At 36.5% G+C, this 26494-nt stretch overlaps 1 protein-coding gene and 1 long non-coding RNA gene across 2 annotated transcripts in view; both read right to left on the bottom strand.

Annotated features, from left to right (window-relative positions):
* PCDH11X (protocadherin 11 X-linked) overlaps positions 1-26494 on the bottom strand; it is an 807063-nt gene that overhangs the window by 595777 nt on the left and 184792 nt on the right. The window lies entirely within an intron of this gene.
* The window catches only part of LOC116536867, a 20915-nt gene continuing 6099 nt past the window's right edge, over positions 11679-26494 (bottom strand). Inside the window, exons 2-4 of the long non-coding RNA XR_004262837.1 lie at positions 19199-19204; positions 18429-18434; positions 11679-11690 (exon numbers count right to left, since the gene is read on the bottom strand). This is a non-coding gene — a long non-coding RNA (uncharacterized LOC116536867). The remainder of the gene's footprint in view (positions 11691-18428; positions 18435-19198; positions 19205-26494) is intronic.

Raw genomic sequence — 26494 nt, 5'->3', positions numbered from 1 at the left:
TTGATGAACTACAGTAGTGTAGATTGATGAACATTTGAAAATGACTAGCCAGGACTTCCTTCTAGAGCAAGGTGCTACACCAAAACAAAACTAGTGGGTTTGGAATAAGAATTAAGCAGGATAGGAACAATAGTGACACGGGAAAGATAAGGCCCAGGTAAAGCAGGAAAGAGGTAGGGTACCATGACATCACAGAAGGCAAGTCAACATTTTTTTTTAACACAGCAGGAAAGGGAGCTCTGTGAAAGTAGAGCTAGTTATGAAAGCAGCTCCAATGAGCTTCCCTGTATCTTGCCTTCATCTAGAAGTTTAAGAAACGTAATCATACATAAGCATGAGCAATGGAATATTATTGAGGATAATCTCATATAAATTACTATAAGATTTTTTTAAAAAGTAGCAGAACAGCATCCCTACAGCTCACAAAAACTGATTAAAATGAAAACAATATTTAAAAATAAGCTAACAGACATTAAAAAAATTATTCAAGACACGAAAGAGCAAAATATAACAGTTAGATATTGTAAAAAAAAAAACAAACTGAGGTGACAACTCTGAAAACAATTAGAAATGAAAGAAAAAATTAATTTCAAAAATGTTCCTTCTAAATTTAAAGTAACAGAAAAATAAAGAAACAAAATAGATACTTACAGGTCAAACAGAGGAAATTACTCAAAAAGCAAAAATAAAAGAAATTTAAAAACACAATAATGATTTAATAAAAAGTGTCAAATGTTGAAATCAGGTAAACACTATTCAACATACAAATCGTAGGGGTCACTGAGGAAGAAAACAATAACAAGGTAACTGAACAAATACAAACTGAAAAAAAAAACAAAACTGAAATTACATATTGAAAGTACAATCCAAGTTCCTGAGAACATCAACGCAGAATTACCAACATCAAGGTACAAGCTGAAAAACAAACAAACAAACAAAAAAAAAACAGAATTAAAAGAAAAGAGAGAAAAAACTCTTGGAACATCTAAGAGAAAGTGATTTCTATTAATGCAGTGTGTAGAGAAGCCAGACATTGGCCAGAGACCTCAGAACTCAAGGAAAGACATAATGATGAGTTCTCTGCATTTTCTTTTTCCTTACGTATCCCAGACTGGGTACTGGAAAAGCCAGTAACCTGGAAGCACCAAGAGACACAGGCAAGAAAAAAAAAGTCTTAACAAAAGCCTGTTCTCAGTAGCCAAAGGTCCTGGAAAGGGACAGCTTAACAAGGAAGAGAATGTTAGATGAAAGCTTTCTGACGCCAGCCAAACGCCACAGGAAAAAAATGTAGCCCCACCCAACACACACCAGCCAAGAGGAGGGTGTAGACTTCTCCGACTGACAAACTGTAACAGGGATCCTTATCCCCAGCCCCCGCTTCAGGTTGATACCAGAGAAGATTGTGCAGAAAGTAGTAATTAGTCACTTTTACTCTTCCTAGCCAAGGAAGTATCAGTGGAGATTTAGTGGAAAGCCAGAGCTTCCATCGTAAGCTAGCAGTAACAAGCAACTCCCTCTTTCAGGTGTAAAGCTAAAGGGAGAACCTAGAATTTATTGCCACACCCAACCAGGTAGTAAGGAGGTGCCCTTCTTCCTCCCCACCAGAGTAGATGGTATCAGAAAAGACCTAGTGAAAAGTCAGATTCCTCATTTCTGCACAACCACAGTGAAGCTAGCCCCGCAGAGTTCAGGGAGGCCACATAGTGAGTAGTAATGAGGCCACTCTGCCATTCCCTACTAGAGATAACCGCAGAGGCCTAGTAGGGAAATGGTACACCCTAGCGCCACCTATCAGTAAGTAGGAGCCCCTGCACCTCCTATGTGTTAACAGAAGTTGAGTGGGAGATTGGGATTCCCACTATCCCTGGAAATAATGAGGCAGTGTCTTCTTTCCCACTGGAGTGGTGTCAGATGAGGCCTGCTAAAGCAGGAAATTTAAATAAAATTTGGAGTTTCATAACATAATTCTCAAAATGTCTAGATTTCAGTTAAAAATCACTCATCATACCAGGAAGCTAATATGCATTTGAAATCAAAATTTTATAAATTGATTAGATATATAACTTTTTTTTATAACTGTAGTTTGGGGTCATGCCACCACCTCCAGAAGAGCTTAAATTTACATTCTGCATTGTTTCCTTCGGCTTCTTTTCCTTTTCTTTCTTTCTTCTTTTGACAAGAAATATTGGGAATCCAATGACAGTTGCTTTTTTTTTTTTTTTTTTATTATTAAAGAAGTATAAGCAACTTCTTTAATGGAATCAGGAAGGATGAATCAGGAAGGATGGACTTTCTTGAGGCCTTCTAGCATCACAGCAGGTAACCTCCCTTCGAAGGATGTGTGAGAAGCATTGCCCAATGAAACAGGGTTTCATTAGGCCCTCTGGGTTTGAAAACCTGCCTAACCCCTAGGAGCAGATTTCTGGATAGTGAAAGTGATAGTGAGTCTGGGTAGATGAGGTAATAATTGCAGAAAACCAAACCTGATTTAGGGTTCCTTGAGCCAATTGGTCCCCTGTGACATGGATATATCTTTGAATCAAGAAGTGAATTCCTGGAAACCCAAGAATGAGCTTTTTCACACTGAGTAGTATAAGTAGTATAATCATTCTCTTTGGAAGAACCCTAAGAGATTGTGTTGAGTTCTGAATCTACACTATACCACAGTAGCGCTGGTCTGGGTCCTCTACCAGAGTATATAAGACTAGTGTTTAACAACTGCATTATATGGCAGACAGGAGCAGTGGTCATAGCAGGCCTTTCAAAATTCACTTCTTAGATTTTGAATTCAAACAGATCCCCATTTGGACTACATAGAGCACCACAGCATTATTGGTCAATTTGAGGTGGGGACAGGAAGAGCCTCAATTAGAAAAATGTGAAGATAAGCGACAGTGAACACTGCTTCTATTTAGGGATACTTATTGCTATTTCAAGTCATTCCAATGTTCAAATGCAATTTCAGTCATTTGGTAAATATTGCGAGCCTATTATCATTCAGGTATAATGCAATATGGGAGAAATGCTGATGTATTCATATATTTCACAGACACTTATCAACTGACCAGTGGAGACTACAGAAATGAATGTCATGGTCACTGCCCCCAAGATATTCAAAATATTGGTGGACAGATATAAATATAACATAGAAATAACAGTACAGTATAAGTGCTATACAAGAGATATGGACAAATTGTTCTGGGAACATAAAAATCGCAATTATTTTCTCTGCCTCTGGAACTACTGAAAATGTTAACCTGTGGGACTGTGGAATGAGCCTCCAGCAGATCCACGTAAACATTTACCATCATATTTTTGCATTCTAAAAGAAATGTGTAACATTAAGAAATCAGATAACGCCCTTTCTCAACAGGTATATTTTATATAAATTACCTCATAATTCAACATAAAATATACTTTCTTAATGTCAAAGATACTATTTAGAGACTTCAGTAAAGATAAATTCCCAAGGTAACTAAGGATTCTGATTTTAAAATAAAGCTCTATGAGTCCAAAACTATCTTTAGGTATTGTTTTCCCTTATCTGAACCAGTATTCTTTCTGGCAAGGACCCTAATCATATTATTACAATTAATTTTTTTTAGCAGTCAAATTTAGCAGTGGGGGACTGTATGCCAACTTTAGTAACAATAAATGTTAATACGTTCTGATAACGCACTACCATCAGAACCGGCAGCAATTATGTTTTGAGAAGCGTCTGTAATTTATTAGTGTTGGCTCTGATTAATCCATCAAGTTTACCTGCTCCCACTCATTCTTCGATATGTTTCTGTATGTTAGTTAAAATGAAAATCATCTCAAAATATTATCGATTCCTTTTAATTGTTTGGTATTTTAATGTTTTATTCTACTGCTTCAAAAGAGAACATATAGATGATTCCCTATAACCCAAGATACTAAAAATTAAATGTCCTAATGTAAACCTCTTATGCCTTCGACACTTAGGGTGGTCTAAAAGACAATGGGAAATGACTTAATTTGAAAAAAATTAATAAAAAATAAGTTACATCAACTATTTTCCTGAAGTGAATGTGTTATCTAACTCTGTAAATACAACTTACATCTTTATTCTCTTATATTTGAGAGATACTAGAAGGTACATGGAATTCTTGGAAGCCAAAGAATGGGTAGGCTTGGACAGCTGAGCTTATTCACAGTGAGTAGTGTAATCATTCTCTATATGATGTGAATTCCCTCAAAACATGACAACAGAGCTGTAAAGATAAAATAGAATGTTTTAATCTATAGTTGTTATCAATAACTTCTATTTACAGATCAAAAGCAATTGTGAAATCTCCATGCACTTCATTTTATCAAATGCTGCCTAATCTCTGATCACTTGAACACATAATCAGCTACACACTTCTGCCCACTTGAGAATTATTGATTCTTCCTATTAAAACACAAGTTCAGGTGATACATATTATAATTGTCATAGGTAACGTAATCACTGCATGCAAATCAATTACTATAATTAGTTTATGGTTATTTGTATGACAGAGAGAAGTAAATTGTAATGTTTTGGGGAAAAAAAGATTAAGACAACATATCCCTCAGCAAACAAATAAAGGGGAAGACCCATTAAGTTAACAATATATGTCACCATGACACATGCTTTAAGATATATTAACTGAACCACTTCCAGTAGCAGATTTTGAATTACTTCAGCATGAGGAGGAGAAGAGAGGACTAGATGTGGGAAACAGAGGAAGAGAAAATAGAAGATTCAAAGAGAGGGATGGAAAGACGGGAAAGAAAAAGGTGGAAAAGAGGAGAATAGAAGGAGAGGAAAGAGAAGAGAAAGTAGCTGACTTCACACATAAAATTAATATAATATTATCATAATAGTGCTATGTATTACAGTATTGCTCATCAAAAGAACTATGCTAATAGTGGTATTTTATTTCAAGATTTTTCTCTGGTTTTAAAATTTTAATTTCTAAAAAGAATTGGCTTTGATATCCTCACAGCTCATAAATTAAAAAACAACAAAAACAAAAGTGTCATTACATCATGGGAGGTACAAAGATAAATAAGACATGGTTTCTCTCAAAATAAAATGATTTTTGTGAGAGATTTTTATAGTTTTTTATAATTTTTAAATAGTTTTTTAATAAATCATTAAAAAAAAACATTGGGTCTTTCATAACGTTTCAATTCTTTCTCTTTTTTAATTGTACTTTAGGTTTTGGGGTACATGTGCAGATCATGCAGGATTGTTGCATAGGTACATACATGGCAAGGTGGTTTGCTGCCTTCATCCCCCCATCACCTATATCTGGTATTTCTCCCTTCATTATCCCCCCCACTGTCCCCACCCCCCACCCTGCTGTCCGTTCCCTAGCCCCACCCTACTGACCACAGTATGAGTTGCTCCCTTCCCTGTGTCCACGTGTTCTAACTGTTCAACACCCACCTATGAATGATAACATATGGTGTTTGGTTTTCTGTTCTTGTGTCAGTTTGCTGAGAATGATGGTTTCCAGATTTCATCCATGTCCCTATGAAGGACACGAACTCATTGTTTTTTATGGCTGTGTAGTATTCCATGGTGTATATGTGCCACATTTTCTTTATCCAGTCTATGGATGATGGACATTTGGGTTGGTTCCAGGTCTTATAAATTGTTCTATTATAAAGACACATGTATACGTATGTTCATTGTGGCACTGTTTCAGTTCTTAAACGTTATTGGAATACAAGTGAATTAATTCTTAAATGGTTTATTTAGTTGATGGAACTTCACACAAAGGACAAACAGATTGTTTTTTTGGCTGAATATTATGGTATTTTACTTCGGAATGTAATTTCCGATTGATCCTGAATACAGAATAATTTACCAGATTAAGTCATAAAATTGACCTTTTCCACAAATTTTGTGCATTTGTGAAATGTTAAAAAAAAAATCACTTTATAGTAATATTTGTTTCAACCATTTTGTTTCTCTTTTTTTTCCTAATGACTCTCTTGTATTTCTTAAAATGAAAATAAGTGTTTCTATAAAATTCCTAATATTTAGGATAGGCAAATTATGTATGAAACATTTTTCCATCATACAATGTAAAATCTTCATAGTGGGTTAGTATGAATAATTTTCAATATAAAATTAAATATAAACTTTAAAAATATACCAACCTGAGAAATTATAAAGCATTTATATAAATAATTACTAGATTTAAAATAAATAAGCATCTGTCCATTGTAATCTAGACATAAACAGTCGACACTCATTATGTTTAATAATATCACCCAATTTTCTGTTATTTGATAAAGAAGAAATATGTCTGAGCCAGGTGTGGTGGCTTACACCTGTAATCCTAGCACTTTGGGAAACTGAGGCAGCTGGAACACTTGAGGTCAGGAGTTCAAGACCAGCCAGGACAACATGGTGAAACCCCATCTTTACAAAAAAATACAAAAATTAGCCAGACATGGTAGAAGTTGCCTGTAATACCAACTGCTTGGGAGGCGGAGGCAGGAGAATCCCTTGAACCCAGAGGCGGAGGTTGCAGTGACTTGAGATTGTGCCATTGCACTCCAGCCAGGGTGACAGAGGGAGACTCAAATCAAGAGAAAAAAAATGTTAAATCATTCCTTTTGTAGGAGACAATTTTCATTTTGGGCCTGTCTCGATCTAAAATATTTCAGTTAATTTTTTATCATGATGATATTACTGAGTAAATTGGATTGAATATATTGGCAATTCATCTGCTCAGGCAAACTTTTAGACAGCTGAGAGCAAGGTTTTAATTACATAAAACATGGTAAGACAGAATGATGGCCCCCAAAGATGTCCGAGGTCCAATTCCAGAATCTGTTTCTATGTTGTCTCACATAGCAAAAGCGACCTTGGTGGATGTGATTAAGGTTAAGGTCCTTGAGATGGGGAGACTCAAGGACCTGGATTATGCAGGTGGGCCCGATCTAATCACATGAGTGCTTAAAAAAAGAAAATATTTCCTAGATGTAGTCAAAGGGAGTCATGAGGTGAAGAAGGGTGAGAGAAATGCAGTCGCTTTAAAGACAGAGGAAGAGACCATGAGCCAAGGAAGGTAGAAAAGGCAAGGAAATGGCTTCTTCCCTAGAGGCTCCAGAGGAAATACAAACACTTTGCCACCATGATGTTAGTCCACTGATGCCTGTTGGGCCTTTAACCTTACAGAAATATAAAATGATAGGTTTGTGCTGTTTTCAGCCACAATTTGTGATACCCTGTTACAGCAGCAATAGGAAACTTATATACACATAAATATGGCTCAGTTGCTACATCTTGATGTTAACATAGTATCAATGACGTATATAAAGAATGAGTTTTAAAATGGTTGATTCATACATAATTTAATAGAAAGTTAGCACATTTATGATTCAATTAATTTAAATCTTTATTAACTTTATTGCTCTAAACTACTTTAAATTCTTAGTATTTACTATTTTAGTGGGCATAATTTAAAATTGTATCCCACAAAAATTGGCAGTTGAAACTGCCAGAATTTTTAAATGAGTTGTTCTACTTCTTCCTTACCTCATTCCGTAAAATCTATTTTGAAGAAGGGGCTGAGGTTAACTGTGCTGAAATAAGCTTCTCTGAGCTAATCACTAAAAGAAATAGATTCATGAGGAATGAAGCCAGATATGCAAGTGAGGGAAGAGGCATCTGCTGTCCTCACTGTGGTGGTATATATCCCCGTGGGAGGCTGAAAAACATCTGTGCTTCATGAAACCCTTCCGTGAAAGAATTATGCATCTCCACCAGACATTTCAAGCTCTTTAAAAAAAGATGCATTTTAAAAAGACAATTTTCCATACTAGCATTTAACTTAGCATTTGGCTTAGTTTTATTCTGAATTAATTTAAGTTTCCTATGAAGTAGATTTCAAGCTAGATGTGGATTTCTGCTAGTTTTATAAAGCATACCCTTTCCCTCTGAAATGGTAACTCCATGAGTTTGGAAGGCAGGAAAGAAGACAAGAAGGATGTATTTAAAAGTTAAGTCCAGATATAAGCAAAACAAACAAAAACCTCAGCAAAATCTCCATTTCAGTTGGAATATGGTAATATTCTGTGAAGAATGCAAAGCCTCCAGGGGAAAAATAGGTTTTGAGTATGGTTTTTCCTGAATGTCACAAGTTAAACTTTGAGCATGTAAAACCTAGTAGATTTCCATTTCTGTTCATATGGGAAAACAGATAACCAGAAAACTCTCCTGCTACAAGATCCATAGAACTGCAGAGGAAAATATAGCAACACCCCTTTACGTGTATGACTTAGATCATAGGAAAAGGAAAGCAATCCTTAAAGAAACAATACAAAAAAGTCCTGACATCGGGGCTGCCCTAGTGATGACTTTGTGGTGGTGGGTGTACAGGTTGTGGGAGGACTTAGAGTTCCTCAAGCCAAGGCGCTTGTGATTCAATTGCAAGGAAAGGACACAAGGCACAAGGCTAAGGTCTTAGGTTCACTTAAAGTGGGAATTTGGAAATGAGATTCCCTGAACAAAGCCAAGACTTTGAAGAAGCATACATATGTTGGATTTTTTAAAATGCCATCAGAACAGTGAGATTCCAAGGAACTATGCCTATGTTAGTCTGGTCTCTGGATGGGGAAAAAGAAAAGGGTCTCCTGAGAATTTATAAATGCAGATCTTCATTTCAACAGGTTATGGTCTGAATTTATATTACTCACGTGATCTACGGACACCTAAAGTAAAATGTTAAAGTGAAAAGTGGTCCTCAGCAGGCAATACGCCTGGGTTGCCTTAGCAGTGGAAAACTCAAAACTCGTCTAGGAGGAATGTTCAATCCAGGCAGAAGAGGATTGCTACAGATAAATTACCTCTGAGGATTAGCTCAGAGCTCAAAATTTGCCATAGAAAAGAGTCAACAGCCACAACAAATAGCTCAGGTGTTACTCCAGGAACTTTAAAGCATCATTAGGTAGATAAAAACAATATCATTAAATCAATTAAATAAACAGTTTCAAAATAATGTTTTAAAAATGAAGCAAAGAACATTATGACAAAAGTTAACACATATTCTTTAAGAGATTAAACTAATAAAAATGAATAAATATATAGGTATTGAAATTAAAGGCTAGCAGAATATTTATTAAAAAAGTGAAAATCTCCAGAGTGATAGGATTCTAATGGGTAAAAATCTATTAAAGCAGTTTTAATAAGGTAAAGTAAAAATTAGGACAGTCATGCTACATAGATTTCACTTTATTTTAAAATTTCCCCTGATTTTAAAATAATACTATAATAATCCTAAGGTTAAAGAACATCACTGACTTATAGACACCTGGCTGTATATTTTGTAGTAAAACAACTGAAAAGTAATTTTCATATGAAGTATGCAGTAATAAATTGGGATGATTTTCCAGATTAATCTCAATTAAAGACTTTGAATGTAACTTTAAATGCTAATAATGCAATAAGAACACAGTCTACATATATATATTTCTATAAATATGAGCAATTTTCTATGATACTTTTTGTCTACAGATTAACATATAGTATTTTTCACGTACATATATATTATTCATTTTATTAAATTGGCTTTATTGGTGATCGATACAGTTCAGCTCTGTGTCCCCCCCCAAATCTCATCTTGTAGCTCCCATAATTCCCACATGTTGTGAGAGGGAACAGGTGGGGGATGACTGAATTATGGGGATGGGTCTTTCCTGTGCTGTTGTCGTGATAGTGAATGGGTCTCATAAGATCTGATGGTTTTAAAAATGGGAATTGCCCTGCACAAGCTCACTTTTTGCCTGCTGCCATCCACCTAACACATGACTTGCTCCTCCTTGCCTTCCACCACGATTGTGAGGCCTCCCCAGCCACATGGAACTTTAAGTCCAATAAACTCTTTCTTTTATCAATTGTCCAGTCTTAGGTATGTCTTTATCAGCAGCATGAAAATGGATGAATACAGTAGTATAAAAGGTTGTGGTAGATCCAGAAATATAACTTATAATTTCTGATTCCTAATTATTATTTTTTTCTAAGGAATCATTTTGTGCAACAGTAGGCAGTGGGGGACTTATCAGGTAGCCACAATTTTTTTTTTTTATCAGATACTGCATCATTATAGACTTCCAGGCCACTTAGGAAACCACAACTATAAATCTTTGTTTAATATACAATCTCTGCAAGGACAAGCCAAATTTTACTTGAATAATTACAAACATAGCTAAGATAGGAACTATTTGATGGAACTTGGTTCTCCTACATTTTTTCCTTATTCAGTTCTCCATTCAATGATTGAATGGGGAGGGAAGTAAAATCACAAGTAACCTGTCAGTCACAGCACCGTAGAGTTAGCTATTAAACATTTACAAAATGTAAGATTGACACGGTGAGTTTCTTGAAGAAAGAGAACAAATCTTGCTCACTATATATATACGTGTATCCAGAACCTCACACAGAACTTCAAGACTAGCAGACACTCAATGATATTTACTGAATTAACAAATTAACTAAATTCAACTGCTATTCATTTCCTTCTTTTTAAATATAAAAAAGGTAGTAATGCAGTATTATCATTTGATATGTGTTGCATGTCTTTCATCAAAGCAACATAAAATGCTCTATAAAAATCTCCAGTTTGGGCCAGGCATGGTGGCTCACGCCTGTAATCCAAGCACTTTGGAGGTCAAGGAAGGCAGATCACCTGAGGCTGGGAGTTCAAGACCAGCCTGACTAACATGGTGAAACCTGGTCTTTAAAAAAAAAAAAAAATATATATCTACAGTTTGGGGCTGGGCACAGTGGTCCATGCCTGTAATCCCAGAATTTTGGCAGGATGCAGCGGGAGACTGTTGAGCTCAGGAGTTGGAGACCAGCAAGACCAACATAGTAAGACCTTGTCCCTATCATAAACAACAACGAAAATTAGTGGGTGTGCACCTGTAGTCTCAGCTACTTGTAAGATTGCTTGAGCTGGTCCCACAGCACTCCATATTGGGCAAGACCCTGTCTCAAAACCAAACCAAATGAAAACAAAATGATAAAACCCTCCAGCTTTTTAAAATTGTCACTTGCTAAAATAACTTTCCTAAGACATCCATCAAAAGATACAGAGCTAGAAAGACCTGTGAATACTGTCGAGCAATCAATAAAACGTAGTATGATTGGTCAAGGAAACATTCCTGCTTTGAGTCAGCGTGAGCCTTTGCTTTGAAAGAAGTGCTGGATATTGCTAGTGGAGAAGTTTGCAGAGGGTAGTTCAGAAAGATGGAATTGCCTGACCTAGGATTCCAAGACCGTTTTAATAACATAAGTACTCTGGTTCAGGTTAGAGCTGTCAGCTTTTAAAATGCTAAAATTTCTACTCCACTTCTCTCTTTCATTCAATTGAATTTTGTCCTAAACTTAGGATAAATGGCCAAAGCTGTTTTTACTTCTCAGAAATTAGACACCAAGCGCATTCTTGCTAATTTTAATCCAGGGCATTTCAGGATAAGATATCATTTGGTAATCTCATCAATGCCTGCCCAGTTTTTGATGTAATCCTCAAACTGTTGACTATTGAGACTTACAGCTTGATAAGTCAAATTGTTTTTTAAATATTTTATTGCATTTTAGATATTGAGGTACATGTGAAGAACATGCAGGATTGTTGCATAGGTACATACATGGCAATGAGGTTTGCTGCCTTCCTCCTCATCACCTATATCTGACATTTCTTCCCATGCTATCCCTCCCCAACTCCCTATCCCCTGCTGTCCCTCCCCTAGTTCCCCCCCACAGATCCCAGTGTGTGATGCTCCCCTCCTTATGTCCATGTGTTCTTATTGTTCAACACCTGCCTATGAGTGAGAACATGTGGTGTTTGATTTTCTGTTCTTGTGTCTGTTTGCTGAGAATGATGGTTTCCAGGTTCATCCATGTCCCTACAAAGGACACAAGCTCATCGTTTTTTATGGCTGCATAGTATTCCATGGTGTATATGTGTCACATTTTCCCTGTCCAGTCTATAATCATTGGGCATTTGGGTTGGTTAATTGTATTAACTCACTGCTTTTAAAAGTGTTTGTCTTTAGATATAGCATTAAACAATTGGATTGGTTGCTATATGATTGTTTTGTTACTCAGTAATTACCATTTGGTCATAATTTCTTTGGCAGTAAAGATAAGGAATGCTTTAACATTTTGCTTTTAAATCATTTGTAGGAACAACTATGATGACTGTAACTCCACAAATTTGTAATCACATTATAAACAAACAGAGCATCTCTTCTTTGCAGTAAATAAAACAGTATACACACTGGAGATTTTAAAAGGTCAAATGATGGGGAACAGCGTACGATAATGTTAAGGTCCTTGGTGTGGGAATGAAGGGATCTGAATTTTAGACCCAACCCTGTTACTAACTAGTCGTATGTCTTTGAGCATGCCATTTAGATTCCCTGACCTTTTGTTTTCTTATCTGTAAAATTATATGCTCTATTTTTACAGTAAAAAGAATATAATATGAATGGGGTTGGCAGGAAGGAGAAGAGGAAATACATTAAATAAGACAATATAAAAAGTAAAACAGCCTGCCATTACTCTTTCTTGTCTTGCATTTACACTTTAACAGAAGTATTAAGTTGCCTTAATATTCTTAAGCAATACAAATTATTATAGTTTAATTTAAGCCCCGGAAGGCTAATTTTGCCAGTTTCATATTCCATATCTCACCAAATAGAAGAATTTGTGAAACCTCACTCTGAAGAACAAACCTACTGAATTTGATTATGATTAGCTATTCCCAACTGATACCCTGTTCATGTTTGTTATAGACATATTAACATGATGTCATTAGTATACTATATGTTCAGTTTGAATTTTATCTCAAATGTCATGAAAATAGTTTTACAATGCATTTGAGTATATAGAAAATGCAATGTATTTGATTTATTGTTACATTTTAAACAGACAAAAATTGTCCTTATGGAAGGCTCATATAGAAAAATAAATGCAGATACGAAGTGCTGAATTACACATACCATGTACCTCAAATCATCAGAGATAGCTCTAGAATTAGGCAATGCCCTGAGATATTGGAAGAATCCTGGAATCTGAGAAAAATGATAGCAGCCACTGTTACTGATGCTGGCGCCAAACCAAACTGTGATGTCTACAAGTATCAATCACAGAGCCCTGAGTCCTGGCCTCTGTCTTTATCACCATCTCCAAAATTGGAGGGTAAAGATGTAAAATGAATAAGCGGAACACCATAAAGAAGTTTGAGAGGACAAGAGGAAGAGACTGAGGATCAGACAGACAGCAAGTGGGTAGCAGCTGCCCACCCAACATATGTAGGGAGAATTACGGAGATTCCTCTTTCACCTATTCAAGGAACATCCCTTGTGCACCTATTATGTGTAAGACACTACTGGGTGTTGGTAATACAAAAATGAATTTGATCTAACCTTGCTTATCAAAGAGCTCCCTGTACAGCAAAGTGAAGCAGGGACACATAACTTTTGAACTACATTATGGTAAGTGTTACAATGAAGAGATGTGCAAAGTGTGATTGGTAGCCCAGAAAAACAATCAACCTCCCCGGAGACTCAGGAAACTCTTCACAAAGGAATTATTACATGAGTTGGGGCTGAGTAGAAGAATAAGCATTTTCTAGGTAAGGGAGAAAGTCAAAGTAAGTATAGACAGAGAAAAGCACAGACAAAAGAAAGGGAGCCGGAAGACGACACGGCCTAAAGGGAATAGGTGTAACTTGCTCTCTGCTGTAGCTCTTGGTGTATGTTGTGGAGACAGGATATTAACAAAAAGTGAAAGTGAAGGGACTGGGAAAAGTAGACTGGAACCACGTGATGAAACTTCGCATCTGCCATGTTAGAGTTTGGATCTTACGCCACATGCAATAGAGAAGCGAACAGGATTTCCAAAGGAGGATTATATAATCAGAGCTGTTTTCTTAGGTTACTGAATCTGGGGAAAGGGTGGAGGGTTAGTTGGACAGGGAGGATTTACAACTTGAAGAAAACAATTAGGAGACTGGATTACAACTGTCTAAGGAAGGCTTACAAACCCAAATGCTTTGGAAGGGCTCAGAAATCATGCATATATAAAGCAGAACCTACCACACCCACCATGCCCCCAGGCATTACATTCAAATTTTTAATAAAAGAAACAAACTATGCTGGCCAAGTATCACTCAGGGTGGAATTAGGTTTAGATGTCAGTTTTTTAGATCACATGTAGGAGAAAGGGGGATGACATTATAAATTATGGCATGGATAAATGAGAAAAAGGAGAAGATGAATTCCATGTGTATTTGAATGGTGAGTTAGACTGACTGTTCCTACTTCTGAAGCGCTAGGAAATCAGGAGATTCACTGCAAATGCTTAACATGTGCTCACTGACTCTATCCACTCATGGCTAAGGAGAAAGCAAGAGAGATCTCTACTCCTTATATACTGCCATTGAAACAAAATTTCTGCATAGATACAGTTATAAGTCAATGTGGTTTGGGGTGTTTCTTTCTTTAACATATTGAAAATACTTTCGGCCTAACATAAAGAAAATTACCTAGTCTTAGTTAGAAGCTGGTTTATTTGTACAGTTACCTATTTTTGTAAGGCAGACAGTGGCTGAATTAAGCACCTGGGAAAAACAACAAAATAAACAACTATGCTATAGCAATGACAAGAGGTCAAGGTGACTATATAATTAGAAGTGATTTTCTTTTTATTTTTTAAAAGAGTTTTTCAGTTATAACTTTATAACTTTATAAAATTAATCCTCTTATTCTTACAATTTATATCTAAATAGACATATTATGTATAACCATAGCGTGGCAGGAAACGATGCAGACATAATGTCTACTTAGACTTGGAGAGGGAAACATAAATGAGGAAGTACAGAGACTTAATTCTAAGGGTTGAATCATTTCTGGACAAAACAGGAATTCTAATGGATAAGAATAATGGATTGAATACCAGCAGTTATCTCAAAACCAAAGTGGAGCATTAATATGGCTTTTCTCCACTTCAGCTAACCTGATCATAAATAATTACGGAGGTAATATGGATAAATATAATCTTAAAAACTACTATATGTGGTAAAAAGCACCATATGTGATGCTGGTAAATTTAAACACACAATTTAAGTGCATTTCCTGGTTTTAAAAATGGCTGCAATTTACATGTATTACTGGCATAAATATAGACTGCCTCACATACATGAGGTGATTAATGAATAAGTTAACTGAACAAGTGGCTAGATAGCATAAAAGAAAGAACAGGAAACTTCATATCAGAAGACCAACATAATCTTCAGGGCTGAGAGAGAAGTTAAGAGTCTTGGTTAGATCATAGCTAGCCATCTGATGTGCAAGACATTTGACCTCTCTGTTCAGATCTCTCTTTTGTGAAGCAAGATTAGGAAAGGCCAAATAGCAAACCAAGATTTCTGTCATTTGACCTCTCTGTTCAGATCTCTCTTTTGTGAAGCAAGATTAGGAAAGGCCAAACAGCAAACCAAGATTTCTGTCTAACAAAAAGTCTATCATTCAATGCCCTTATAGAACAGAGACAGTATGTCTGGCCTTGAAGAGGAACAAGAATTTAGATGAAAAATTCAATTATCCTGAGCTAGAAATCAAAGTCTTTTATACATCTATATAATAATGAAAATAACTATACTATCAAAAGTACACCTGTTTTATTTATTTATTTTTTCTGTGCCAAAGCAAAAGTACACTTAATAACCAGAGGTCACAAATTCAATGCTCTTTCAGGAGCCAAGCAAGAATCATAAATATGGGCCAGGTGTGGTAGTACATGCCTCTAGTCCCAGCTACTCAGAAGGCTGAGGTGGGAGAATTACTTGAGCCTGGGAGGTTGAGGCTGCAGTGAACCCTGATCACGCCACTGCACTACAGCCTGGGTGACAGAGTGAGACCCAGTCTCAAAAACAAAAACAAACAGAAAATAAAATATGTGAAGGCCCTCAAATATAAAATAATATGACATGATGGGGTCTATGGCTAATAGGAGAGGATGTATCTCCTAATAGCCTTCACATTCTATTATCTTTTTCTAAGCACTGCCTCTTAAAGCTCATCTCTGTCTACATGTGGGCAGTGGGCCATAAGATTGTGACCCCCAGTCTTAAGTTGTCTATTATTAATAGCATCAAAGTATCTTCTTTCATAGGGATATTGATGTGGCTTCTCACAAGTCAGTAAACTATCTTATCAATAATCAGTTTCTTCCTCATCTTACTTGATGCTATCAGCAGCATTTAACCCAGTTGATCCCTTCCTCCTCCTTGATGGCTTTCTTCACCTGACTCCCTGGATGGCACACATTCAGGTTTTCCTCTTACTTTTACAGCCATTCCTGAGTCACCTTGGCTAGTTTCTCCCCTTCTCCTAGATCTCCAAAAGTTGACGTTCTCTAAAGTTTCTTCCCTTTTGTATCTACACACTCATTTCTTTGGTGATAACCAGTCTCATGTCTTTAAATAACAACTGTATGTTGTCAACTACCAAGTTTATACCTTCAGACAAGACCACTCTCCCAAATCCAACTTCTTATATCCACCTGCCCACTCAGCATCTCCACATAGGTGTCTAATTGACATCTTAAGATTAAGAAGTCTAAAGCTGAACTCCTGATCTATGTGTATTCTTAGCAATCTCAGTTGACAGTAACTATTCTTTCAGTTGCCAAAGCCAAGAATCTTGGTGTCATCTCTATTTTTCTCACATTTCACATTTTGGTCTATTAAGACATCATCTTAGGTGTTCCTAATAAATATAGAATCTGATCACTTTTCACCACCTTCATTGCTTCCATCCTTGTGCAAGCCATCATTCTCTCCTGAGGAGTACTACAATAGGTCCCTGTTTGCATCATTACCCCATATGTACTATTCACAGCACAGCAGCCAGAGTGATCCTATTAAAACTCAAGTCAAAGTCCTGGCATGGTGGCTCACGCCTGTAATCCCAGCACTTTGGGAGGCCGAGGCAGGCGGATCACCTGAGTTTAGGAGTTCGAGACCAGCCTGGGCAACATGCTGAAACCCCGTCTCTAATAAAAATACAAAAATTAGCCAGGCATGATGGTGAGTGTCTGTAATCCCAGCTATTTGGGAGGCTGAGACAGTAGAATCAATTGAACCCGGGGGGTGGAGGTCGCAGTGAGCGAAGATGGCCCCACTACACCCAAACCTGGGCCACAGAGTGAGACTCTACCTCAGAAAACAAAACAAAACAAACAAACAAAACCAAGTAAAATAATTTCATGCCTCTAGGCAAAAACCTGCCATGGCTCCCTGTTTTACTCTGAATTAGGCCCTTGTCCTTAATAGTACCTTCTTATAAGGCCTTTCAAAATGTCTCCCTTGCCACTGCCATCTTCCCTGTCATGTCCTGTCCTATGACTGCCCCCTAGTTCAAGCTGCATTAGCCACACTGAACACTTTACGATTCCTTGAAAATACCTGTAATGTTTTCATATAACGCTGAATTATTCTCTCTCCCAGGAAAATTATTCCCCTGGGTATTTGCTCGAAGAAATCTCTTACCACCTGTAATGTTTTCATATAAAGCTTAATTAATCCCTTGGGTATTAGCTTGATGAAATCCCTTACCACATTTAATGTGGGCTCCATATTCCACCTTTTCAATGAGCAAACCCTGACCACTTGCAGAGGTCACAACCACACCACTGGCACTCCTAATTCCACTTATGACACACCACAAAGGTGATCAGTTTCTAATAGTCTCTATACTTTGCACTCATTGTCACTTAATACAGAATTGATGATTTTTCTTCAACAAGAACTTTTAGATATTTCTCAAGATAATTAATATATAAATATCTAAATAAATCATGGATAGGTAAGGGTGAGATTGATCTACAATTAATAAAAATAAATAAATCATGGATAACTGGCTGAGACTCATCTACAATTAATCAGTCATCCATTTCGATTTTAACATTCTTAAACCTTTGCTCCTACTATAGAAAAAATTCCTTTTTTTGTAGGTTTATAAAAAGTTTTCTCCCACTGTAAAATTGAGAATAAAGAACTGATACAAATGTGAAATAAATCCAATATAAAAGCTTTGCAAAATACCTGCTAATTTTATTTTTTCTGTTCTTAAATTTATTTTTTAGTTGACAAGTAAAAGTTGTAGGCTGGGTGCGGTGGCTCATGCCTGTAATCCCAGCATTTTGGGAAGCCAAGGCAGGTGGATCACCTGAGTTCAGGAATTCAAGACCAGCCTGACCAACATTGTGAAACCTCATCTCTGCTAAAACTACAAAAATTAGCCAGGCGTGGTGGTAGGTGCCTGTAATCCCAGCTGCTCAGGAGGCTGAGACTGGAGAATCACTTGAACCCGGGAGGCAGATGTTGTAGTGAGCCGAGATCACGCCACTGCACTCCAGTCTGGGTGGGAGAGTGAGACTACGTCTCAAAAAAAAAAAAATTGTATATACTTATGGTGTACAATATGATTTTTCTGTATGTATACATTGTGAAATGGCTGAATAAAGCTATTTAACATACATTAGCTCACATACTTATCGTTTTCTCTGTGATGGGAACACTTAAAATCTGTCACCAGCAATTTTCAAGCATAATATATTAACTATAGTCACCGTGATGCACAATAGAGTTCTTGAACTTACTTTTTTTAAATCTAACTAAAATTTTATGTCCTTTGACAAACACCTCCCCAATTTCCCAAGTCTCAAATGCTGGCAACCACCATTTCAGGTAGTTTTATTTGCAAAGTATATCTTACATGTAGATACTAGCTTCTTTAGAGTTTATCAAGCAATATAAAAATTATCCCAGAAACCATAAAACAAGTTCTCTCCATGTTTTTCCTAAGCTTTCAATGCTTAAAATTGAACAGATTAGCTACTGGAAGAAATATTATGGGTTCGTCTGACAGCTTCTGTTCACTGTCAGAATTCTGCCAACTAGTTGTTAGCACAGGCACAAATTTGTCACTTAAGAGACTAATGTGTTAAGCCTAAAAGTCAAATTGCTCATTAAGGATAAGGTGACTGTTTTTACGAACAAACAGGTATGTTTTTATTAGAGATAAAGCTCTCACGATCATATGGCCATTTACATCAGAAATTCAGCCACCTCAGTGAACAATTTATCTTCCAGACTGGATTCATTGTCTATGCAAGTTATACAATTCCCTGGTTTAGAGCTTATTATCAGGCTGAAAACTGAGTAACATATTGCCCCAGACAGAAATATCTACAGAGCTCCCCTTAACAAGAGTCAAGCGTCCTTTTCAACTTTGCTAAAACGCTAAGATGCCCTGAATAAGCTTAATTGAATTACTTTGTTTTACTAAAGTATGCAAAGTTGTTCAGTTCCTTCTTTTTTTGTAATAATCAGGACCCCAGGTACACATAAATGATTTCTCTCCTCCTTTTGAAAAAGATCGAGAAAAATTCCCCAAGTGCAAAATCAAAAGAAAAGAAAGCTTTCTTTCCTTACTTGAGCCACAAATCTTGTCTTAATGTTCCTGTAATGCTTTCTCAAATAATGAAAATAAGTAAAGAGCAGGCAATCGTGCATTTTTTCTTAGCCATTTTCCTAAGGGAACACATTTATTAAAATTTCAATGTATTTTTAAGTTATATTAGTAGTAAGTAGTATCTGCATAACACTATGGTTGACAATGCCTTTCAACTTCATTTGCATTTGGTCTTTACAATTCATTGAAATGCTGAAAGTAACAATCATTGGATGCTTATGAGCTCCAACATTGTGTTAAGTGCTTACCATATCACATCTCAGTAAGGTAGGTATCACTATATCTTAATTTTTATATGTGGAACCTGAGTATTTTCCTGTTGCATCCTATTTCATTGCATCTGATGTTTTTGAAAAGCAGAATAATCAGAACTAACTTTATTCAGTGCCTATGAGGGGCTGCACTATTAGGTGCTACAATATGAACTTTATCTTATTGCTAATTTTCATTAAAGCCTTGTAAGAGAGATATTATTATACCTGTTTTACAAATGAGGCAGTTGAGCCTTAGTGAGATTCAATACATTATCCTATGTCACATAACGGGAACTGGCAAAATCAGGATTCTAGGCTGCATTCTCCACCAAGCCATGCTGCCAAACATGATGATCTCTTTTTCTTTGTTTTTTCCATTTTTTTTTTCTTTTGAGACAAGGGCAACTCTTGTCACCCAGGCTAGAGTACAATGGCACGATCACTGCTCACTGCAGCCTCAACCACTTGAGCTCAAGTGATCCTCCCACTTCAGGCTCCCGAGTATTTGGGACACAGGAGCATGCCACCAAGCCCAGGTAATTTTTTTTATTTTTTGTAGGAAGGGGTCTCCCTTCTTTCCCAGGCTGGTCTAAACTCCTGGGCTCAGGTGATCCTCCGACTTCCCAACTCCTAAAGTGTTGGGATTACTGGTGTGAGTCACCATGTCGAGCCTACGATGATCCTTCTTTGATCATCTTCACTACCTTGAGGCTTAGTCAATTCTAAACAATTCTTCAATTTTACTAATGTGATGCTACTTTTGAAAACAATTACGACATTAAAAAAAAAATCTAACAAGACACTATTTCCCAAGTAATCCACAGGAAGTGAGCAAACACATGTTTGGATACTAATTTCATGGTGTAAATTGGTACAGGGAAAGTTGCTGTGACCTGTGTTTATACTTGTAAATTTAGCCCTTGGCCTTGCAAAGTATTCTCTAGAGTCAAGTAAATGCTCATATAATTAAGCTACCTGTTCTGAAGTAACCACTTTTTAACCAACTATTTTTTTATACCAACTACATTCCTTTGGGTAATAATAGGAGGTCTCGTATTATACTCTCATACTTTATAGTGTTTTAATTAAAAGAAGTGTCACTGAATACTTAAACATTTTGTGTCTGCCAGAATCTATAATCATGCAAATGGAAAGGAGCTGGGAAAGAAAACACACATCTTTTCTGTTTATATTTCAATTAGGATGTGAAAGTTCATTGCTGAAACTGAAGATTTAAGACTTTCTAAGAGAAATTAAGACATGCCTTTTTAAAATTCTAAGCTGCATAGATTTCTACCAACAGCAGCTTTTAATAATTTCATGTTATACATATATGTTGCATTTGAATGTACAAAGTAGGATTAAATTAAGTCACCCATTTTTAGATTTAGAACAATATCGTGTGAAAAATCACAATGTTTTATTGCAATATTTCAATGTGGCATGGTGAATTAGACCTTTCCAAATTGGTAAGGTCTTCTGGAGTTGAAAATAAAACTTCTTAACAGCTACACACACACTTTTCATGTCATCAGGTTATTTCATAACATGTAATGATAAATGGTTAAGTATACCTGAAATACATTCTTATAAAGTCTTATTAGTCTCTGAAAAATTAAGCTAAGACTAAAAGAGAGGATATTTAAAAGAAAAATAAATAAATAACTTTTGCTGTCCAAACAGCTCTAGCCTAAAATTAAGAACCTGAGATTTGTGCTGTACACAAACTAGCCGTGAGACCTTGGGCAACGCTGTTTATTTGCTTGTGACTCATTGCTTTAAATGTGAGCCAGGAAAACAAAATAAAGAAAAAATAACAAATATGGTGGTATTTTGAGAGAGAAAAAGACTATTTACAAATCGAAGATATTCCTATTGTTATTTTACTGTTTATACTGCAGAAGGAGACAATATAAATACTTAACGATGTGAACCTGTTGAAAAAAAAAATTAAAACAGCACAGAAGAAAATATAAAGAAAACTTAACCTTCTATCCTAAAACCACTCCCCAGGGGAAAAAAAAAAAAACCTACTATGTTCTGTAATCAGATTTTGAAAAATAAATGTGAAGATTTTCTATTACAGTGAAGAGTTCATTTTGACAAATCAGTTCATATTTGAAGGCTCGCTTTTCAATTCACTGTGCTACTCAAAACTGCATTTCACTCTGTAGAACCAGATGTGAAGGAAAAGCAGATGGATTGCATTCAGAAGACCTTGTTCAAGTTCTGGCATTACCCTTTATTGGATGGGTGAGAAGGTTAAATCTCTGAGTATAAATTTCTCACCACTAAAATCAGAGTAGCATTTCCTTTCAGCTGTATTAATGAAAAAAGAGAACATAAAGATGTTCTTTAAATTATAACAAGCAATATTAATTTAAGAGATTTGTGGTACAACTAAGTTGTTCCTGCTAATACAGTTACTAAAAAGTTAAATATTAATCTGTATAGAGATAGCAGAATCAAGTACTCTTAAATTTACAATGTGTGCTCATGTGATGATGCTAGGAGGTTCTACCTCTTTTCTACTTTGTAAGCTCTCTGGAAAGGTTGAATGCTCAGTTGGAAACAAGGAAATATTTCTGTTTGTCTCCTTCTCCTACAACAGTGGTCCCCAAACTTTTTGGCACCAGGGACCGGTTTTGTAGAAGACAATTTTCCATGGCTGGAGGGTGGGAGTGGGTGGGTGGATAATGGTTTCAGGATGAAACTGTTTCACCTCAGATAATCAGACATTAGTAAGATTTCGGATAAGGAGTACACAATCTAGATTCCTTGAATGAGCAGTTGAGAATAGGGTTCAAACTCCTGTGAGAATCTAATGAGGCTGCTGATCTGACAGGAGGTGAAGTTGAGGCCGGAATGCTCGCTTGCCACCGCTCATCTCCTGCTGGCAGGCAGGATGGTTCCTAATAAGCCATGGATAGGTACCGGTCCATGGCCTAGGGTTTGAAAACCCCTGTCTTATAGCATTCTAAGTCACACAGCTAGTTCAAACCATCCCCACCCCCACCAATAACTATACACTGGTAACAGACAAAAAAAGGGGGAGAAAAGAATGACACCAAAACATCCCTTCCAACATCTCTCCTTGAATGAAGCTGGAAGCCTTCATCCTTAGCAAATTAACGCAGGAAAAGAAAACCAAAAACCACATGATCACATGTTCTTACTTATACATGGGAGTTGAACAATGAGAACACATGGACACAGAAAGGAGAACACACACTGGGGCCAGTCACGAGGTGGGGAGCAAGGAAAGGGAGAGCATCAGGACAAATATCTCATGCATGTGGGGCTTAAAACCTAGATGAATGGGCCGATAGGTGCAGCAAACCACCATGGCACGCATATAGTAACAAACCTGCATGTTCTGCACTTATATCTTGGAACTTAAAGTAAAAATAAAAAATAAAGCAAAATCAATTTCCCTTCACCAAAGAAACTATTCTTTAGTTGAATAACACATCTCTTCTATATTCTAGGAAATAGTATTCTGAATAAGTCAATTTTCCCTCCAAAAGCATCAAATATTCATTCTCTTGAAAGTGACTCAATAGTCCCATAGACAGTTGTTTTGGGATAAACATAGATATTGATCTTTCTGGTCTTAAAGCTTGAAACTTACATTTATTTTATCTGCACTCCTTCCTCAGGAAATGATGTTCAGGCATCTTAAAAAAAAAAAAAAATCAAAGAACTGAAACTCACCAGATCAGGGCATCCAGACAATGAGATGCCAGACCCTTATTCATCGTGATTGCTTTCTTACCCTTCTCTAGTTTCTGTCTTCTAACACATTGTCACATTTCTTCCCTGCTATATAAAAACTTAATTTTAGACAGTCAAGGAGAGGGATTTGAGACTGAGCTCCCATCTCCTTGGCTGCAGCACCCAGTTAAAGACTTCTTCCTTGGCAATACTTGTCATCTCAGTCATTGGCTTTCTGTGCAGAAAGAGTAGCAGAACCTCGACCAAACCCATTCTATTTTAGGAACACTTTTGACTGACAGAATGTGGCCTTCTAAAAATTAGAGAAAACCAAATGTATGGTTTTAATAGATTTCCTTTCTCTTGTAAGCCAATGTGTTTAACTTTTTAAAGTGATAACTAATGGTTGCTTAAAGAACTTCATTAATCGAAAGAAGTCTTTTATTAGGAGATAGATATAAAGGAACATCAATGGAGAATCAATTTATCCTAAACTGGGACAAAGAAATCAGGTTTCATAAATTGTAAAAATGACTTCGTTGTCTGTCAAGTCCCTTAATTGGTCTCTCAACTACAAATTAAGTTTAACTCACAAATGTGTCTAGAAGATGCTCCATCTAATGTCTGCTATCAATACAGTCAGAGCTGGGAATTGCACATCTAATGAACATGGCCTCTAATTGTTATTTTGGCTATAAATAAAAATGAAAAAAAGAAGTCAAAAATGGAGTTTGCAAGGGTCACCAGCATGCCTGACATTCAAAAATAATACATTATGTGATATACAGTGTTTGTATGAATGAACTGTTCTACTCTGTGTGTTCTCAAACGTATCTTACTCTGACAAACAGAATAAATTATAAACAATCTTCTTAACCCCTATAATTTCTATTATTATTCCATATTCAGCTTTCTCATGCACTATCTTCTATATTATCTCCCTCTTCCATTATAAGTTGTTAAAATAGAAGATTGTCATAACTTTCCTCTATTTCCAATAACTTTAAGTTTCTCCTCTGTTCTTTTAAAGAGCTGAATGTACTTTAAATTACTGAATGCAAAAGTAAATATTTCCTTTTTTCATGCATCGTTAAAATGTTAAGGCTATTACAAATTATCTGTCACTGGTACTCAGAAGCACCTGTGAAAAAGATAAAAACTCAGCGACCCACAAATGATAGCAAGGTTTGGCACCATTTAAACTAAATGCAAGCAGTTTCCTTCAGCTCTGCCCTTATGTATGTCTCCTGTTTTCAAGAGCTGTCGATTGTTCCTAAAGATTCTAAGGTTGAAACCTGTACCCTAGTCATAAAAAGTCATCTGAGACTGCACGTTGCTAGGCCAGAGAGGCACAGTTGGAGTATGTGCTCTAGTACAACTTGTCAGGTCTCTAAACAAAGCACATGTAAGTCCTGCTGATGGAGGAAATCTGGAGAGAAAACTCCATACTTTAGCAGGAGCATTTTCAAATAGAAAAGATAATGTAAAAATATTATTTAAATTCAAAGACTCTGATGCTCAATAGTGTAATGTTATATCATAGTTTTCTTCCTAAGTGATCTTGATCTTTATGCAGTCATAATAACTAAGTTTTCAAATAAAATATGATACTGTTCATTAATATAACATACCACTATGATGTTAACACTTTATTTTTTCTTTCTCTCTTTTTTTTTATTGCATTTTAGGTTTTGGGGTATATTTGAAGAACATGCAAGATTGTTGCATAGGTACACACATGGCAGCGTGATCTGCTGTCTTCCTCCCATTCCCCTATATCTGGCATTTCTCCCCATGCTATTGCTCCCCAACTCCTCATCCCCCACTGTCTATCCCCCATTTCCCCCCAACAGACTTCAGTGTGTAGTGCTCCCCTCCCTGTGTTCATGTGTTCTCATTGTTCAACACCCACCTATGAGTGAGACCACGCAGTGTTTGATTTTCTGCTCTTGTGTCAGTTTGCTGAGAATGATGGTTTCCAGGTTCATCCATGTCCCTACAAAGGACACAAACTCATAGTTTTTGATGGCTGCATAATATTCCATGGTGTATATGTGCCACATTTTCCCTATCCAGTCTATCATCAATGGGCATTTGGGTTGGTTCCAGGTCTTTGCTATTGTAAACAGTGCTGCAATGAACATTCGTGTGCATGTGTCCCTATAGTAGAACGATTTATAGTCCTTTGGATATATACCCAGTAATGGGATTGCTGGGTCAAATGGAATTTCTATTTCTAGGTCCTTAAGGAATCGCCGCACTATCTTCCTCATGTTAACACTTAACATTCATTCTTTCTAGCTGAACAGCTAGATAAAACCTTGCAATATAAATAACAAGTCTTAGGCAAGACTGTGATAACTATATAATAGACCTGTTAATGAAATAAGGTTTCTCAAGTTTGCATTGGCTATTCTGGGTACTTGGTGGTTCCGTATGAATTTTATAATTCTGTCTTATATTTCTGTGAAAAATAACATTGGCATTTTAATAGGAATTGCACTGAATCCATAGATTACTTTGGATGGTATGGACATTTTGACAATATTAATTCCTTCAATCTAAGAACATGGGATATCAGTGGCTGGCAAGATGACCAAATAGGAAAAGCTCTAGTCTGTGGCTCCCAGCAAGATCAATGCCGAAGGTGGGTGATGTCTGCATTTCCAGCTGAAGTACCCGGCTTATCTCATTGGGACTGGTTAGACAGTGGGTGCAGCCCAGGGAGGGTGAGCTGAAGCAGGGTGGTGTGTCGCCTTACCTGGGAAGCACAAAGAGTTGGGAAACTCCCTCCCCTAGTCAAAGGAAGCCATGAGGAACAAGGCACTCCAACCCAAATATATATATATATATAATATTATATAATATATATAATATATTGTTAATATATAATAATTATTATGTAGTATAAATTATATAATATGTTATATAATATATTGTTTGTGCTTCCCAGGTAAGGCGACACACCACCCTGC

This window comes from Sapajus apella, unplaced genomic scaffold (genome assembly GCF_009761245.1).
Source record: "Sapajus apella isolate SASKATOON/1434 unplaced genomic scaffold, GSC_monkey_1.0 scaffold104, whole genome shotgun sequence".
NCBI classification, from domain to species: domain Eukaryota; kingdom Metazoa; phylum Chordata; class Mammalia; order Primates; family Cebidae; genus Sapajus; species Sapajus apella.
This window is presented reverse-complemented; position numbering and strand designations above follow the sequence as displayed.